An 18589-nucleotide genomic window follows, 5' to 3' on the forward strand; every position below is an offset into this window, starting at 1 on the left:
TTAAAGAGGCGTGAATACTTCAAAGTCCCCGTTGGCCCTCCTGGGGGAAATTACCTCAAACCACAGGGTAGTCTGCTAAATAATCAGCTAGAGCCAGCTGCCCGCTCAACTTTGCCCACATCTACAATATTCTTCAAATTAGTTTAGTTTCCTTATTCCCCCCAAACTTAACCTTTTCCCCAGAACTTTATATCCACTCTCCAGAAAAGCTTCTGCAGCACCAGTTTGGTCAGTCCCAAGGTCCCAGGTGCCACTGGAGTCTAGTTGACAAAATTGTTTATATGGTTTGGCTGTTTCTCCACCCAAATCTTTTTAATTGTAATCTTCATAATCCGCATCCCCATGTTGAGAGAGGGACAAGATGGGAGGTGATTGGATCATGGGGGCAGTTTCCCCCATGCTGTTCTTGTGAGAGTTCTCATGACATCTTTATGAGGGGCTCTTCCCCCTTCGCGTCCTACATAAACCCTGTCTCGCCTGCTGCCACGTAAAACTCTGCCTGCTTCACTCTGCCACGATTTTGTTTTCTGAGGCCTCCCCAGCCATGCAGAACTGTCATACAAGACTCCTTTGTAAATTACCCAGTCGTGGGGAAGTTTTATACAGCAGTGTGAAAACAGCCTAATACAGTTGTTTTCAAACATGCTGGAGATGCTGTGATCTGCTCTGCCACTGCCCCCATCCGGGGCTGACCCTCAATATTTTTCCTTTTAGTGGTGACCCAGCTATTTGCCTTGAGAAGCAGGAGTAGCCCTTGATAGAATCTAGTTCCCCAGGGGAAATCTAAGCAGCTTTACCTTCTCACTGTTAGCCCTCCACCTCTGGAGACAGCCTTAGTGTTCACTCTTTTATCCCCTCTCACCTGAGAATATAATCGTCCCTGTAACATAATGGCCCTGCTGTTCCCTCACCAACTGCCCCAGCATGGGGATCAGGAATATGGCAGCACTCCTGGGTGAAGTATATGCTGCCTTGTTTTAGGCACTCACCTGAATGTGTAGAGACATCTTTCCTCAAGAGTTTCTCACTTCCTGAGGAGTCTGCAGTCTTCATTCAAATGTCTTGATGGCTCATTTTTCAGAAATCTGTGTAGGTCTTGGGAAGCGTCCTAGCTTTGGTTTATCTGAATAGTCCTATTTAAACTTCTCCCACCCAGATGGCAGCCTCTTGCCTGCCCTTCTGTTTGTACACTTGTCTATTTTCTCTTTCTTTAAATGCCTTTTGGGTGTTAGTACTTCATTGGTGGTTCTGTAGCCTTGTCCCCCCTTCTTTTGCAACTTGAAGGCAATTCTCAATTCTCTTTTTTTTCTTTTTCTTTTTTTTTTTTTTTTTTTTTTTTTTGTGATGGAGTCTCGCTCTGTTGCCCAGGCTGGAGTGCAGTGGCTCGATCTTGGCTCACTGTAGGCTCTGCCTTCCGGGTTCATGCCATTCTCCTGCCTCAGCCTCCCGAGTAGCTGGGACTACAGGCGCCCGCCACCATGCCTGGCTAAGTTTTTGTATTTTTTAGTAGAGACGGGGTTTCACCGTGTTAGCCAAGGTGGTCTTGATCTCCTGACCTCGTGATCCGCCCGCCTCGGCCTCCCGAAGTGCTGGGATTACAGGCGTGAGCCACCATGCCTGGCTCAATTCTCTTCTTGAGCACATTCGTCCTTAGCAGCTTCTGAATATCCCACACACAATTAAGGTACAATCTGGTGACATAACTTTTTCCCTAGGAAGAAATGTGCTACTCAAGACTAATAGCCAAGGTTAAGAAAATGCATTAGTGTATTTGTTCTGTTTAGAAATAAAGATGGAACGTCATATTTTATAGCTACTATTAGTGCCCATGTGCCTTCTAAGTATCTTTTGAATAGTTTTACTTCTCTCCATCTTGACAGCTACCATCCCAATCCAAGCTTCCATCACCTTGCTCCTGACTTACTGCAGTATCCTCCTGTCTACCCTTCATCCGCTTTTATCTTTTTCCTATCACTTGTTCATAAAACAGCCATATTGTTTTTATTTCAAAACACACATATAATCAGGGCGCTTCTTGAATTAAAACCATTTCTGGCATTACTTGCCCTTAGGATAATAACAAAACTTTTTAACACAGTTCACAAAGCCAGAGATAGCCTGACCCTTTCTGATCTGTCCAGCCTCTACTATATGTCCTCTTACTTTCTCTGTTCCAACCACACTGGACTTTGTTCCTCTTACTACTCATGCTCCTCACCTATTTGGTTCCCTAGTTAACTTCTTTTCATCTTTCAGATTTCAACTTGTATCACTTCCTCCAGAAAGCCTAACCTTTCTTTCTTAACCAGGCCGATAGGCTGTCAAAACTGGGAATCTCTTCTTTGTAGTACTACAATCTTACTCATTGATTTGTATGGTTATTAATGTGGGTTGTTTTTTTTTTTAATTAGAAGGAAACTCAGAGCAGGGACCACATCTATTACTTGTGATTAATATATTCCTAGTGGTTAGCACAGTGTCTAGAACAAATATATGTTGAATGAATAAATAGAAAAGGGAGAGGAAAAAGGGGAGGATTGGCTCTCTGTGAGGCAGTCTTGCAAACAGCAGAAATGCAAAGCAAAGCTGAAGAACTAACTATTCACCACACACCTAGAGGAGTGTTGTAATATCTTGTGCCAGTCTCAAATGGGTGCATTCTTATGGGTAAGTTTTACTACTCCAACTTTCACTATAATAGTTCACATTCCTCTCCTAATATCAGTCTCCAGCAAATCCCTCAGTAATTCATAATCAGTACTCTCATGCCAAGGATGAGAGAGGAACATTATCCAAAAAAGTTGGGTGTGGCCATTGCAGTTCATCTGTCTTTTTTTTTTTTTTTTTTTTTTTTGAGACAGAGTCTTGCTCTGTTGCCCAGGCTGGAGTCCAGTGGCACGGTCTTGGCTCTCTGCAACCTCCGCCTCCCAGGTTAAAGCAATTCTCCTGCCTCAGCCTCCCGAGTAACTGGGTTTACAGGCACCTGCCACCTCGCCCGGCTGTTTTTTTGTATTTTTAGCAGAGGTGGGGTTTCACCATGTTGGTCAGGCTGGTCTCGAACTCATGACCTTGTGATCTGCCCGCCTTGGCCTTCCAAAGTGCTGGGATTACAGGCGTGAGCCACCACGCCCAGCTGTTCATCTGTCTTTCAATACCTTTAAGTTCAGTTTCCTTTACAAAGCCCACTTTTTTCTTAGTGGGAATCTCTTGTACCACGTAACACCTGCATTCCTTAATTTTTAAAGTTAAAACATTTATATACTATAAAATGGACACATCTTAAGCATACAGCTTGATGAAGATTTACAAAGTAAACATGCCTGTTTAAACACCACTCTGATCAGGATGTGGAACATAACCAGCACTCCAGAAACTTCCCTCCCATCATTACCACCACTGGTTATCCTAGCCACTCTTCTGACTTGTATCACCGTAGATAGGTTTTACTTGTTTTGAAGCCACATATAAATGGAATCATGGAAGTTTGGGCTTCTCTGAGAGCAGATCTTCAGAGAAAAAAACTTGAGTACAGTAGCTTATTTGGGGTTTGGCTCCAGGATGCAGGAGTGGGAAAGATGGTAAAGAGAGACAGAAGAAAAATCAATAGAAGAGTGTTACGCAGGTTGGATATATAACGCTCCCAGAATTGTCTGACCGAACAGGAGGCTGAAATATTTCTCCACTGGCTGCTGTTTCCAATTGATTGGGGGATGCCCCCAAGGAGGTTAATTTCACTGCAATTCTGAGCTGTAATTGACCTTAATAAGCTCCAGCAGCACTGAAGGACATTTGGATTATTTTCAGTTTGGGATAATACTGCTATGAACATTCCTGTACATGTCTTTTGAGAACATGTATGTGTATATTTCTGATGGGTATATAATGGGGTGGAGTTGCTGGTTTATAGAAAATGTGCATATTCACCTTTAATAGAGGTTGCCAACCGTTTTTCTAAAGTGACGATACTAATTTATATTCTCACTATCTGTAAATGAACATTTCATTTGTTCCACATCCTTGCTGGCACTTGGTATTGATTGATATCCCTTTTAATTTTAGGCTTTTTAATGCATGTATAGTGGTATCTCACTTGGTGTTTGTTTGCTTTTTGGTAAATTTTTTATTGAAGTATAATTTACATACAGAAAATCACACAAATTGTTTACAGGTGTGACTTTTCACACAGTGAACACATACAAAAACCAGTACGAAATTAAGAGTTGGCACATCACCAGTACTCCAGAAGCCCTATGCATGTTCTCTTCCAGTTACTATACCACTATCCCAAGGATCGTCTATTAATTCAACAGCATAGATTTATTTTGCCTGTTTTTCAACTTCAAATAAATGAAATAATATGTACTCTTGTGTCTGGCTTCTTTGACTCAACAATATGTCTATACAACTTACCTGTATTGTTGCATGTTGTAGTTTGTTCATTCATACTGTTGTATACAGTATTGCATTGTATAAATATACTATATTCATCCTGTTACTATGCATTTGGGCTGTTTCCAGTTTTGGCTATTATGAATAAAGCTGCTATGAACATTCTAGAATTGTCTTGTTGAACATATGAATGCGTTTCTGCTGGGTATAAAGCTTAAAAAGGAAATTACTGGAAAATAGAGTATTGCTAATGTTACCTACCTGCTATTTTCACTGTAATTTCAGCCATTCTGGTTGATGTGTGATAGTGTCATATTAAAATTTTTTCTTTGTTTTTATAAAATAAATGTTTTTATGTTGGAATAATGTTAGATTTACAGAAAAGTTACAAAGACAGTACAGTTCCTTATATACCCTTCATCCAGTTTCCCCTTATGTTAATATCTTAATGTTAACATGGTACCTTTGTCAAAACTAAGAAACCAACACTGACTGGCACATTACTATTAACTACAGATCTTATTCAGATTTCACCAGTTTCTGTGTGTGTATGTGTGTGTGTGTGTGTGTAGTTGTGCACTTTAACCACCACCATAATATAAAAAAGTCTTCCATTGCCACAAAGGAACCCTTGTACTACCCACTTATTGTCACACCTTATCACCCATCCTTTCACCACCCTCCCTGACCTCTGGAAACCACTAATCTTCACTGTAATTTTGTCATTTCAAGAAGTTATGAATGGCATAATATATATGTGATACAAACATAGCATATGTAACTTTTTGAGAATGGGTTTCCTCTCCACAGTATGATGCTCTTGAATTCCATCCAAGTTTTACTATATGTACCGATAGTTTTTCGTTTTTTAAAAAATTGCTGTGGATGTACCAGTTTGTCTAACTGCTAACTCATCTATTGTAGGACATTGAGTTATTTCTAGTTTTGGACTATTAAAAATAAAGCTGCTATGAACATTTGTGTATAAGTTTTTGTGCATATAAATTTTCATTTCTCTGGGATAATTTTCCTGGAATGTGATGGTGGATAATATGGTAAGTATATGTTTAGTTTTATAAGAAACTGCCAAACTATTTCCCAGAGTTGCTACCTCATTTTAAATTCCTACCAACAACAAGAGATGCAGTTCCTCTGCATTTTTGCCAGGATATAGAATTGGCGCTAGTTTTTATTTTCACTGTTCTAATAGAGATATATCGATACTGACTTTTGTTTGTTTGCATTTCCGTAATGGCTAATGATGTTTAACATGTTTTCATGTGCTTATTTTCCACCCATATGTCATCTTTGGTAAAACGGATCTGCATGCCTCTTGCCCATTTTATAATTGGATTGTTTTTTTAACCATTGTGTTGAGAATTCTTTATATATTCTAGATTAAAGTCCTTTGCCAGGTGATTTGCAAATATTTTCTCCCAGTCTATTTTTTTTTTTTTTTTTTTTTTTGAGACGGAGTCTCGCTCTGTCACCCAGGCTGGAGTGCAATGGCGCGATCTCAGCTCACTGCAAGCTCCGCCTCCCGGGTTCCCGCCATTCTCCTGCCTCAGCCTCCTGAGCAGCTGGGACTACAGGCGCCCGCCACCTCGCCCGGCTAGTTTTTTGTATTTTTTAGTAGAGACGGGGTTTCACCGGGTTAGTAAGGATGGTTTCGATCTCCTGACCTCGTGATCCGCCCGTCTCGGCTTCCCAAAGTGCTGGGATTACAGGCTTGAGCCACCGCGCCCGGCTTTCTCCCAGTCTATAACTTATCTTTTCGTCTTAACAGATTTTGCAGAGCAAAAGTTTTTAATTTTGATGAAGTCCAGTTTATCATCTCCCCTTCCCCTTCCCCTCCTTCTTCAGATGAAATCTTGCTCTTGTATCCCAGGCTGGAGTGCAATGGCGCGATCTCGGCTCACTGCAACCTCTGCCTCCTGGGTTCAAGCAATTCTCCTGCCTCAGCCTCCCAAGTAGCTAGGATTACAGTCACTTGCCACCACTCCCGGCTAATTTTTGTATTTTAAGTGGAGACAGGGTTTCACCATATTGGCCAGGCTGGTCTTGAACTCCTGACCTCAGGTGATCCACTCACCTCAGCCTCCCAAAGTGCTGGGATTACAGGCATGAGCCACCACGCCCGACCCATTTTTCTTTCTTTTATGGATCATGCTGTTAGTGCTATTTCTAAGAACTCTTCACCAAGACCTAGGTCCTAATGATTTCTGCTATGTTTTTTCTAAAATGTTTTATAGTTTTACATTTAAATATATGATCTATCTTAAGTTATTTTTGTTCAAGGTATGAGGTTGAGATTGAGGAGGTTTCTTTTTTTCTTTTTTTTTTTTGAGACGGAGTCTGGCTCTGTCGTCCAGGCTGGAGTGCAGTGGCCGGATCTCAGCTCACTGCAAGCTCCGCCTCCTGGGTTCACACCATTCTCCTGCCTCAGTCTTCTGAGTAGCTGGGACTATAGGCGCCTGCCACCACACCCAGCTAATTTTTTGTATTTTTAGTAGAAACGTGGTTTCACCGTGTTAGCCAGGGTGGTCTTGATCTCCTGACCTCGTGATCTGCCTGCCTCAGCCTCCCAAAGTGCTGAGATTACAGGCGTCAGCCACCGTGCCCAGCCTCCATATGAATTTTGGAATAAACTTGTCTATTTCTAAAAATATTGATTAGGTTGTAAACTAACAGTCCCACAGTTTCATCTTGCCCGCTGCCTAGACGGAGCCAATTTATGAAGATGGAAATTGCAATAGAGAAAGAGTAATTCACACCAGAGCCAGCTGTGAGGGAGACTGGAGTTTTATTACTCATCAGTCTCCCTGGGAATTTGGGGATTGGAGTTTTTAAGGATAATTTGGTGGGTAGGGAGAAAGTGAGTCTGAGTTTAGACAGGGAGTTCTAATTGGCCAGAGATGAAATAATAGAGAGTCAAAGCTATCCATCCTCTTGTGCTGAGTCAGTTCCTGGGTAGGGGCCACAAAACCAAATGACCCAGTTTATTGATCTGGGTGGTATCAGCCCATCCACTGAGTACAGAATTTGCAAAATATTTCAAGCACTTATCTTAGGTTTTATAATAGTGTGTTATCCACTGGATCAATTTGGGAAGGGTCAGAATCTTGTAGCCTCTAGCTGCGTGAATCCTAAACCATAATTTCTCATCTTTTGGCTAATTTGTTGGTCCTACAAAGGCATTCTAGTCCCCAGGCAAGAAGGGGGTTTGTTTTGGGAAAGGGCTGTTATTATCTTTGTTTCAAACTATAGACTGTACATTAAGTTCCTCCCAAAGTGAGTTTCGCTTACTCTCAGGAATAAACAAGAGCAGCTTAGAGGTTAGAAGCAGGATCGAGGTTAGGTCAGATCTCTTTCACTGTCTCAGTTATAATTTTGCAATGATGGTTTCATTATAATACGAAATATGTTAGATCTGTATATTAATTTGGGAGAACTGACGTCTTTGCCATGCTTAGTCCTCCAATCCATGAACATGGTATGTCTTTCCATTTATTCTGATCTTTAATTTCTGATATCATTTGTTTGTAGTTTTGACCATACAGATCCTGTACAGGTTTTGCGAGATTTACACTTAAGTATTTAAGTATTTTTTTAATGATTGCAAATGATATTGTGTTTTAATTTCACCTTCTCCATGTTTATTGCTGGTCTATAGAAATATAATTCATTGAGACCAGCCTGGGCAACATCGTGAACCTCCATCTCTATAAAGAATACAAAAATTAGCCAGATGTGGTGGCACATGCCTGTAGTTCCATCCACTTGGAAGGCTGAGGTGAAAGTCTCCTTTGAGTTTGGGAGGCAGAAGTTGTAGTGAGCTGAGACCATACAACTGCACTTCAGCCTGGGCAACAGAGCAAGAACCTGTCTCAAAAAAAAAAGGAAAGAAATATAATTCATTTTTATATGTTGCTCTTGTATCCTGCAACCTTACTGAACTCTTTTACTGGTTTTACTGTTTTTTCTACTACTATTTTTACTGGAGTACAGTGGCGTGGTCTTGGCTCACTGCAATTTCCAACTCCTAGCCTCAAGCGATTCACCTGCCTTAGCCTCCTGAGTAGCTGGGATTACAGGCACCCGCCACCACGCCCAGCAAATTTTTGTATTTTTAGTAGAGATGGGGTTTCACCATGTTGGCCAGGCTGGTCTCGAACTCCTGACCTCAGGTGATCCACCCTCCTCAGCCTGCCAAAGTGCTGGGATTACAGGTATGAGCCATCATGCCCAGCCTTTTTTCTTTTCTCTTTTTTAAGAGATGGGGTCTCCCTACATTGCCCAGGCTTGTCTTGAACTCCTGATCTCAGGTGATCTGCCCACCTCGGCTTCCCAAAGTGCTAGGATTACAGGCATGAGCCACCATGCCTGGCCCTGTTTGTTTTATAATAGCACCCTAATGAACGTGAAGTGGTATCTCAATGTGGCTTTGATTTGCATTTACCTAATTATTAATGATGGTGAGCATCTTTTCATGTGCTTATTGACCAGCTATATATCTTCTTTGGTGTAATGTTTGTTAATTCAAGTTCTTTGCCCATTTCAAAATCAGGTTGTTTGTTTTAATGTTGAATTGTAGCAGTTATTTATGTAGTCTATATAGCAATTCCTTATAAGATATATGACTTGCAAATGTTTTTTTCCCATTTTGTGATTGCATTTTCACTCTGTGGGTAGTATTTTACAGTGTTTTTGAGGGTATCTCTTTTTATAGTTGTTTTGAGTGGTTGCTCTACATATTACCTTATACATGCAAAATGGATTACAGTATACTACTATTGTTTTACCATGTCAAGTGAAATGTAGAAAATTTGCCTTATTTACATACCTTACCCTCCCCATTCATAATACAATGTATTAAATATTTCCTGTACTTATTAGAGAACCTCATTAAATAATTTTATGATTTTTGCTTCTACTGTTAGCAGTGGCAGAGATCTGAGTTACCCTAAGGTACCAGCAGCCTATGTGTATGGGTCTGTAGTAACTTCAGTCCTTGCCTTCTCCTCAGAAGAAATTCAACTGAGGGGCATAAAGCAGAAAAAGAGATGAAGGCAAGTTCCAGAGCAGGAATGGAAGTTTATTTAAAAAGGCCTTAGAATAGGAAAGAAAGGAAGGTGCGTTTGGAAAAAAAAAAAAAGGCCCGCACGTGAAGTTTAATAGAGAAGGTTAAATGCCCTGTTTAACCATTATCCTAGGACTTTTGTAAGTTTGCCTGTTTCCCATGATTCTTCCCTTAGGGTGGGCTTTCCACATGCCCAGTGCTTTCCTTACCCTTTGGAATCAAGCCTGCTCAGTGTTCAGGGAGTTACATGCATGCCCAATCTGAGGCTTTCTTCCTTTTTCTGGTGGAATGTACCCAGAAAATCATACTTCACCATTTTTGTCTCTTAACATCCATGCCCAGGAAGTTGCTTCTCCCTGCAACCTGCATTCAGTTAACAGGTATGGACCATCAGGAAATGGCCTTTCCCTGGCCGCCACATTATCATTTTTAGAGGGGTAATGTGATACTTGCTGAACTATCACCGGACATTTCTAATGGGTGCAGGGACAGCCCTCTCCTGTGCCACTCATGCCTGACTACCTGTAACACTACTATCAAATGTAATCTTTTTAAAAATCAAGAAGAGGATTTTGTTGTTGTTGTTGTTTTGTTAACCATGTTTTTACCCTTTCCATTGTCCTTTTCTCATTACTGCTGTGTAAAGATTCCTTCTTTTATCATTTCCCATCTCTTTCAAAAACTTCCTTTGGCCATTTTAAAGGATAGATTGGCTGGCAAAATTTCTTAATTTTCCTTTATTTGCAAATGTCTTTGCCAGATGCAGTGGCTCATACTTGTAATCCCAGCACTTTGGGAAGCTGAGGTGAACAGATCACTTGAGCCCAGAAGTTAAAGACCAGCCTGGGCAACATGGTGAGACCCTGTACGAAATTAGCTGGATATGATGGCACACGCCTGTAGTACCAGGTACTCGTGAGGCTGAAGTGGGAGGATCAATTAAGCCTGGGAGGACAAGGCTGCAGGGGAAAAAAAAGAAAAGGAGAAGAGAAGAGGAGAGAAGAAGGAAGGAGAAAGAAAAAGAAAGGAAACCAGAAAGCCAGGAAGGAAGGAGAAAGAAAAAGGAAGAAAAGAAATGAAAGAAACAAAGGAACAAAGAAAAGAAAGAAAGAGAGAGAAAATGTGTGTAACTGAATTTCCATCCTGAAGGATATTTTATGCATAGAAAATGTTGGGTTGACTCTTCTCTCAGCACTTGAAAAATGTGCCACTTCCTACTGGCCTCTATGATTTTTCATGACATTTGAATTGTTGTTCTCTTCTGGTTTGAGTTGGTATTTGAATTTAAAAAATAAAATAAATAAAAATAAAAATAAACGGAGTGTTGTCCCTTTCTAGGTAATGCGCCTTTTGCTGATTTCAAGATGTTTTCTTTGTCCTTAGTTTTCAAAAGTTTGAATATGATGTCCTTGTTGTGGATTTCTTTGGGTTCATCTGTCAGGAGTTTCCTCAGCTTCTTGAATCTTTAGGTTTATGTCTGTTGCCAAATTTGGGGAAAATCCAGCCATTATTTTTATGAAATTTGTTCATCCCCATTCTGTTTCTCTTTTCTAAGACTCTGATCACACAAATGCTAGATCACTTTTCTTTGCGTATATTTTCTATTCGTTCATTTGTTGTATGCATATTTATAATTGCTTATTGAAGCATTTTTATTAAGTCTACATTCAAATCTTTGTCAGATTATTTCAGTATTTGTGTCATCTTAGTGTTGGCATCTGTTACTGTTACGGGATCCTTGGGGTGTCACTTTTCTGGCCTGAAACCTCTGGCCAGTGGTGCCTTTGCCTGAGTTTTGCTCAAGCCTGTGGGCTCATTCTGCCCACTTGGATTCGCAGGCTGCACTCAGCTCACACTACTAGCATGGATCCCACATCTGCCAAGGATGAGTCAGGCATGGAGTGGTGAGGGGTGTGTGAGCAAGTCACTGCTGCAGTCAGACATGCTAGCTGCTGCAGTGGGGCGGGCAGCTCCAGGTGCTGGCAAGGGCCCTGGCTCTCTGCGAGGCTGTGGCTGGACCAGGCACACTGCAAGCAGCTTCCCTGGCTAGCACCAGGAAATGCAGTGGTGCCTGGAAGCTTGGAGACGCCAGGCACTGCAGGACCCCAAAGAGGGAGTCACAGTCCTGGCTTGGGGAGCTCCCAGGTCTGGGCTCCCTGAGGAGTCACAGCTCTTCTCTCCTTCTATTCACCTGCAACGTGGCAAACAGGGGGCATGTTTCAGCCCTGTTTGTATTATAGCTCTTCTAGCACCACCATTTGGTGGGTCCTGAGTTCTTGTCCTGTGACCAGGAAGAATGAGGTATGCAGACAAGTGGAGGGTGAGCAAGATGAAGAGGAGCTTTACTGAGCAATAGACAACTTACAGGAGACCCACAGCAGGGTCTGCAGCCAGGGTGTCCCAAGAGTGTTCAGCTTCTAGTAGAGAGGAGGCACTAAAGTGGGTTTCTCCTTTCTGCAAGCAGGTCTTCCAGTCATCTTCCCAGCTCTCAACAGAGAGGAGGCCTTAGAGTGGGTAGCTCCTCTCTACAGCTGGTTGTCCTGTCCTCTGCTCAGCTCTGGCTGAACCCAGGGTTTTTATGGGCCTCAGAGGGGAGGGAGTGTGCACAGTTGGTCCATGGGCAGCCCTGGGTGACTGGGAAAAGGCACCACAAGTTCCCACTCCATGGGACTGGCAGCCCAGCCCCCAGCCCTCCTTGGCCTGAAGGTGGGGTCTCACCAGGGACCCACCGCCTTCCAGGAATCTATCTGCCTCCTGCTGTCATTTATGGTATCCTCCCAGACTTTATTCTGAGATGGGAAGGGGGAACAGCAGGGAGAAGCCAGGCAGTGGGAGCAGGTGCTTCCGACCCTGCGAGAGCAGGGGGCATTCCCGGGTCCCCAAGAGTGCAGGGATGTCTGCGTCTCCAGTCAGGGTTTGGGTGGCTGAGCTGCGTGTGGGGGTGGGGAGGGGGGAGAGCACCCTTGCCTGCTCTTCTGAGTGGGAGGCCCAGGTCTGCAGCTGCAGTTTTGGTGGCTGCAGCTGTGCCCTGGAGGACAGGGATCCTGCCTGCTCCCAGCCCCCAAAGAGCACAGGGAGGCTCGGATCTGCAACCACAATCTGTGCAGCTGCAGCTCCGCCCAAGAGGGCGGGGCTCCTGTTTCCTCCATGGAGTGGGAGGCCCGATCTGCAGCCACAGTGTGGGTAGCTGCAGCGGCATCCAGGGACTTCCTGCCCCAACTCAGAAGCGGCGGGTCTCCCGCTTGTTCCCTCCAGCTCCGCTAAGCATGCAGCCCCGGGTGCCTCTCTGCTGCAGCTGGTGTGATGGTAGCGGCAGGCCATCTGGAGCAGCCGCTGCCATCATTGCCTCATTCAAATTGAGGTTCTTCTGGGTTCTTGGTATGACAAGTGATTTTTTTTTTTTTTATTGTATCTTGGACATACTGGTATTATTTTATGATTTTCTGGATCTTATTAAAATTTTATATTTTAGCCGGCCTCCACTGACACCTTGCTAGTGGAGGAAGGGACACCATCTTGGTTTTTTTTGTTTGTTTGTTTTGTATTTTTTTGTTTTTTTGAGACAGAGTCTTGCTCTGTTGCACAGGCCGGAGTGCAGTGGCGCGATCTTGCTTCACTACAACCTCCGCCTCCCGAGTTCAAGAGATTCTCCTGCCTCAGTCTTGTGAGCAGCTGGGATTACAGATGCCCACCACCACACCTGGCTAATTTTTGAAGTTTTAGTAGAGATGGGGTTTCACCATGTTGACCAGACTGATCTTGAACTCCTGACCTCAGGTGATTCACCTGCCTCAGCCTCCCAAAGTGCTGGGATTACAGGAATGAGCCACCATGCGGGGCCTGGATACCATCTTGTTACGACTGGGTGGAGGTGCAAGTCCATGCTCCTCCCTGAGCCTCTGCTGACATGAGGAAAGGTGCCTCATTGTTGCTGGGTAGGCGTACACGTTTAGACACCCGATTCAGCCTCCACTGCTACCACAGGTATAGGGAGGGGGCACTGTTGCTGGCAGGCAGGGGTGGAAATCTAGACGCCCAGCTCAGCTGCTGCGGACACCGCAGGAAGGGAGAATGGTGCTTCATTATTGCTAGGTGAGGTGGAAATATAGGTTCCTTATTCAGCTCCGTCTGCAGTTTTTGCCATGAAGTTTGGCTGGAGTAGTGTAAATGTTGTCAAAAGGTTTTCTCTCCTACTAGGCCACCCATTTTCCAGTTCTTTGGCTAGAGAAAGAATTGGAGTTTGGGGGACAGTTTTATCTGCCATATAATAACCAGCTGGCAATTTTAAAAACCAGCTGGGATTTTAACTGGGATTGTATAAGCAAATGGAATAAATCTTTAGAATTCTGAGTCTTCCAATATATGAAAATGTTATAACCCTCCATTTGTTTAGGTCTTTAATTGTTTTAATATTATTTACTCGCTTTTAGCATACAGATCTGGCACATCTTTCATTAGAATTTATTTTGGATACTGATGTAAATGCTATAATTTAAGGTAACTTATTTTCCAATTATTTATTTTTTAACAATAATTTATTTTTATGTGTTGATTTTGTATTCAGGTCCTGCTAAATTTATTTGTTAATTCTGTAGATTCATTTTGAGTTTTTTGTTTGTTTTGTTTTGTTTTGAGACGAAGTCTCCCTCTGTCCCCCAGGCTGGAGTGCAGTGGCGTGATACCGTTTCACCACAACCTCTGCCTCCCCGGTTCAAGTGATTCTCCTGCCTCAGCCTCCTGAGTAGCTGAGACTACAGGCACAAGCCACCACACCCAGCTAATTTTTGTATTTTTAGTAGAGACGGGGTTTCACTGTGTTGGCCAGGCTGGTCTTCAACTCCTGACCTCGTGATCCACCCGCCTCGGCCTCCCAAAGCACTGGGATTACAGGCATGAGCCACCGTGCCTGGCCTCATTTTGAGTTTTTTATGTTGTCTGTGAATAATGAAAATTTTGTTTCTTCTTTTCCAGTACTTACATACTTATTCCTTATTACCTCATTGCACATTGTTAAATATAAACTGTCCAGTTTAATGTTGAATCAAAACAGTAACAGAGGATAAACTCATTTTATTCCGTATCTCAGGGGGAAAGCTTTTTTTTTTTTGAGATGGAGTCTTGCTCTGTTGCCCAGGCTGGAGTGCAGTGGTGCAATCACGACTCACTGCAACCTCTGCCTCCTGGGTTCAAGCGATTCTCCCGCCTCAGCCTCCCGAGTAACTGGGACTACAGGCGCGTGCCACCACACCTGGTATTTTTTAGTAGAGACAGGGTTTCACCGTGTTAGCTAGGATGGTCTCGATCTCCTGACCTTGTAATCTGCCCATGTCAGCCTCCCAAAGTGTTGGAATTACAGGCGTGAGCCACCACACCGGGCCAGGGTGAAAACTTCTAATATTTGGCAATAAATACTTTGTTTGCTATACTTTTTTATAGTAATCTTTTCTCAGATTAATTAAGGGCACACTCTTTCATCACTACTTAAAAATATTTCTAAAAAAGTTTTTATTTATTTTGTTTCTATTGCTGCTGAACAAATGCATAGCAAAGATTTTTTTTTTTAAATCCTGAATGGGTATGGCATTTTATCAAATGCTTATTCTCCATCAATTGTGACAACTGCATTTTTATCCTTTAATTTAAATGTCAAATCAACTTTATATTTTTGGAATAAACTCAACATCATATAACATTTACCCTTTTATAGATTGCTGGATTTGTCTTGCTAATATTTTATTTAGAATTTTTGTCTATGTTTATGAGAGCAATTGACCTATAGGTTTCTTTCCTTTTAACATTCTTTTCCAGGTTTTGGTGTCAAGGTTATGTTGGCCTCTTAGTATGAATTGGTCTGTATTTTCTCTTTTTCTAATCCCTGGAATATTTTGTGTAATATAAATATTATTTATCCTTTAAATGTTTGGGAATTTTAACTTTTTTTTCTTTTAATTTTTCTTTCGCACACAGACCTCGGGGGTCCCAAGAACATGTTCCCCTGGATTTTTTTTTTTTTTTTTTTTTTGAGATGCAGTTTCGCTTTTTCGCCCATGCTGGAGTGGAGTGGTGCAATCTCGGCTCATTGCAACCTCCTCCCGCTGGGTTCAAGCGATTCTCCTGCCTCAGCCTGCCAAGTAGCTGGGATTAAAGGCACCCACCATCATGACAGGCTAATTTTTGTATTTTTAGTAGAGAAGGGGTTTTGCTACATTGGCCAGTCTGGTCTGGAACTCCTGACCTTAGGTGATCCACCTGCCTTGGCATCCCAAAGTGCTAGGATTACAGTTGTGAGCCACCGTGCCCAGCCCTCCCCTGGAAATTTTACTGATAAACCTAGCAGGACCTAGAGTTTTTTTGTAAGAATTTTTTTTTTTTTTTTTTTAAAGACAGATCTCACTCTGTTGTGCAGGCTGGAGTGCAGTGGTGCCATCTTGGCTTACTGCAGCCTCTATCTTCTGGGCTCAGGTGATCCTCCCTGAGGACCAAAACAATATGGTATAAAAATAGACACATAGATCAATGGAACAGAAGAGAGAACCCACTAATAAAGCCATATATTCATAGCCAACTGATCTTTGACAAAGTTGACAAAAACATACACTGAGAAAATGAAGCTCTTCAATAAATGGTGTTGGGAAAAAAAATATATATATATATAATAAAATTAAATATATTTAATATTAAATATATTAAATATATATTTAATTTAAAAATATATATATTTCATTCGTTTACTTTCAGTCTTTTCCCTTATATTTTAAATGCAGTTTACAAAAGAAACGCAGGATACATGTTTAATCCTTTCCTTTTTTTTTTTTCTTTTGCTAGTTTTCAAGATATTAAATGCATTTCCTCTTATCCTCCACATCTGACCGTTGTAGCGAGCACCTCTTGACCCTGACCAACCCTGAACAGGGTTGACCTGAGAACCAATAGGATATTGGGAAAATAACTATGTGTGCCTTCTGAGACTCCCAAGCTCATAAAATACATTGTTACTTTCTATGTGGGGGAGGCAGTTGTCATGTCATGAGAATACTCAGCCCTGTGGAGAAAAGCTGAGGCCTCCTGCTGACAGTTAGCACTGACACCAGCCATATGAGTAAGTTATCTTCTAAGCATGTCCTTCCTGTTTTCAATTGGTTGCAGCCCCAGTTGACAACTTAACTGCAACCCCAGGAGACAGCCAAGCCACAATTTCCTAACTATATGCTCCCAAATTTCTGATCCATAGAAAACTGTGAAATTGTAACTGTTTATTGGTTTTATTGTTTTTTGTTGTTGTTTTTGAGATGGAGTCTTACTCTGTTGCCCAGGCTGGAGTGCAGTGGCATGAACTCAGCTCACTGCAACCTCTGACTCCTGGGTTCAAGCGAATCTCCTGCCTCAGCCTCCTGAGTAGCTGGGATTACAGGCATGGGCCACTACACCCAGCTAATTTTTGTATTTTTAGTAGAGACGGAGTTTCGCTATATTGGCTGGACTGGTCTCAAACTCCTGACCTTAGGGTGACCTGCCCTCCTTAGCCTCTCAAAGTTCCAGGATTACAGGCATGAGTCACCGCACCCGGCCAATGTTTTATTGTTTTTTAAAAGCTGCTAACTTCTAGGGCAATTTATTACATGGTAATAAGTAACTAATACAGATTTTGGTACATGGATGTGAGATGCTGCCATAGTAAAAACCTAAAAAGTTGGAGTGGCATTCACAGTGGAAGGAAGCTGCAAGAACTTTGAGGAAAGTGTCACTGAAAGCCTAAAATTTCTTGAGGAGACTGTTAGTAAATTCTGATAGCCTTTGAGAAGCTACAAGTGTGCACTTAAAGAAACTTGAGGAAGGTGTTACTGAAAACTGGAGACCAGTTTAAAGCTCATAGGAATGTGCTTGCCCCTTTTAGTGAGTATTCTGGTGTTATCTACAGAAGCACTTCTGAGAATAAAGTCTTTTTGATCAGAATCAGGTGAAGGCTGATGAATTTCAGAAACAGCTGGAGTTTACATACATAGAAACAGTAAATCTTGACAGAGATATTTAGCATTGCTGGAAACATTGAATTGAACCAACAGACTTGTCTTCTTACTCTATTGTAAGATTGTAATGATTGGGAGAAATCAAAAGCATCTACAAATTTAGTTCAGGCAAATCCTGAACAAGAGGTTTTGGCAAAGAAGTCACCTCAAACTAAAAAGAAAAAGAAGTCTTTCAACTCCCAGAAGACAGAATAGAATAAAGCAGTGTAATATCTCAGTGACATTTTAGAGAATGCATCTATTGAATTATTCCTAGATGCAAATAAACTGTCCACACCCAGAGTAGAACAAGTTGCACAAAGAAATAATTCAGAACTTGAGCTGACATAAGCTGTGGAAAATTAGTTTCTAGCACAAGATGTGCAAACTGTTACAGTGAAACAAAAATGTGGAAAATCACAGCCAAGCTGTGCTCTGAAAGAACACTCTTGTCTAACATAGCCAGTGTACAAGATTATAGTAACCAAAACAACATGGTATAAAAATAGACACATAGATCAATGGAACAGAAGAGAGAACCCAGTAATAAAGCCATATAGTCACAGCCAACTGATCTTTGACAAAGTTGACAAAAACATACACTGAGAAAAGGACGCTCTTCAATAAATGGTGCTGGTAAAAAATATATATATATTTAAATATATTTTTATATATTATATATTATATATAATAATATATTATAATTTTATAATATATTATAATATATATTATTTATATATTATATATAATATAAATTATATTTATATTATATTATTTATAATAATACTATTATATATTACAGGCATGAGTCACCACACCCAGTGATATATATTTTATATATAATATACAATATATAAATTTTATATATAATATATAATATATAAAAATATATTTAAATATATATATAATATATGTATTTTAGACATAGTCTCACTCCATTGCCTAGGCCGCAACCTCTGTCTCCTGGGTTGAAGAGATTCTTGTGCCTCAGCCTCCCAAGTAGCTAGGATTACAAGTGTGTGCCACCACACCTGGCTAATTTTTCTATTTTTAGTAGATATGGAGTTTCACCACCTTGGCCAGGCTGGTCTACTCTCCTGAGTAGCTGGGATTA

The 18589-nt window shown here is 41.5% G+C and overlaps 1 pseudogene; it reads left to right on the plus strand.

Moving 5' to 3' along the window:
- Positions 1-12735: 12735 nt before the first annotated feature.
- LOC119620303 (myoneurin pseudogene) lies at positions 12736-17937 on the plus strand (annotated as a pseudogene).
- The last annotated feature ends 652 nt before the right edge of the window (positions 17938-18589 follow it).

This window comes from Chlorocebus sabaeus, chromosome 29, assembly GCF_047675955.1.
Source record: "Chlorocebus sabaeus isolate Y175 chromosome 29, mChlSab1.0.hap1, whole genome shotgun sequence".
Classification (NCBI taxonomy): domain Eukaryota; kingdom Metazoa; phylum Chordata; class Mammalia; order Primates; family Cercopithecidae; genus Chlorocebus; species Chlorocebus sabaeus.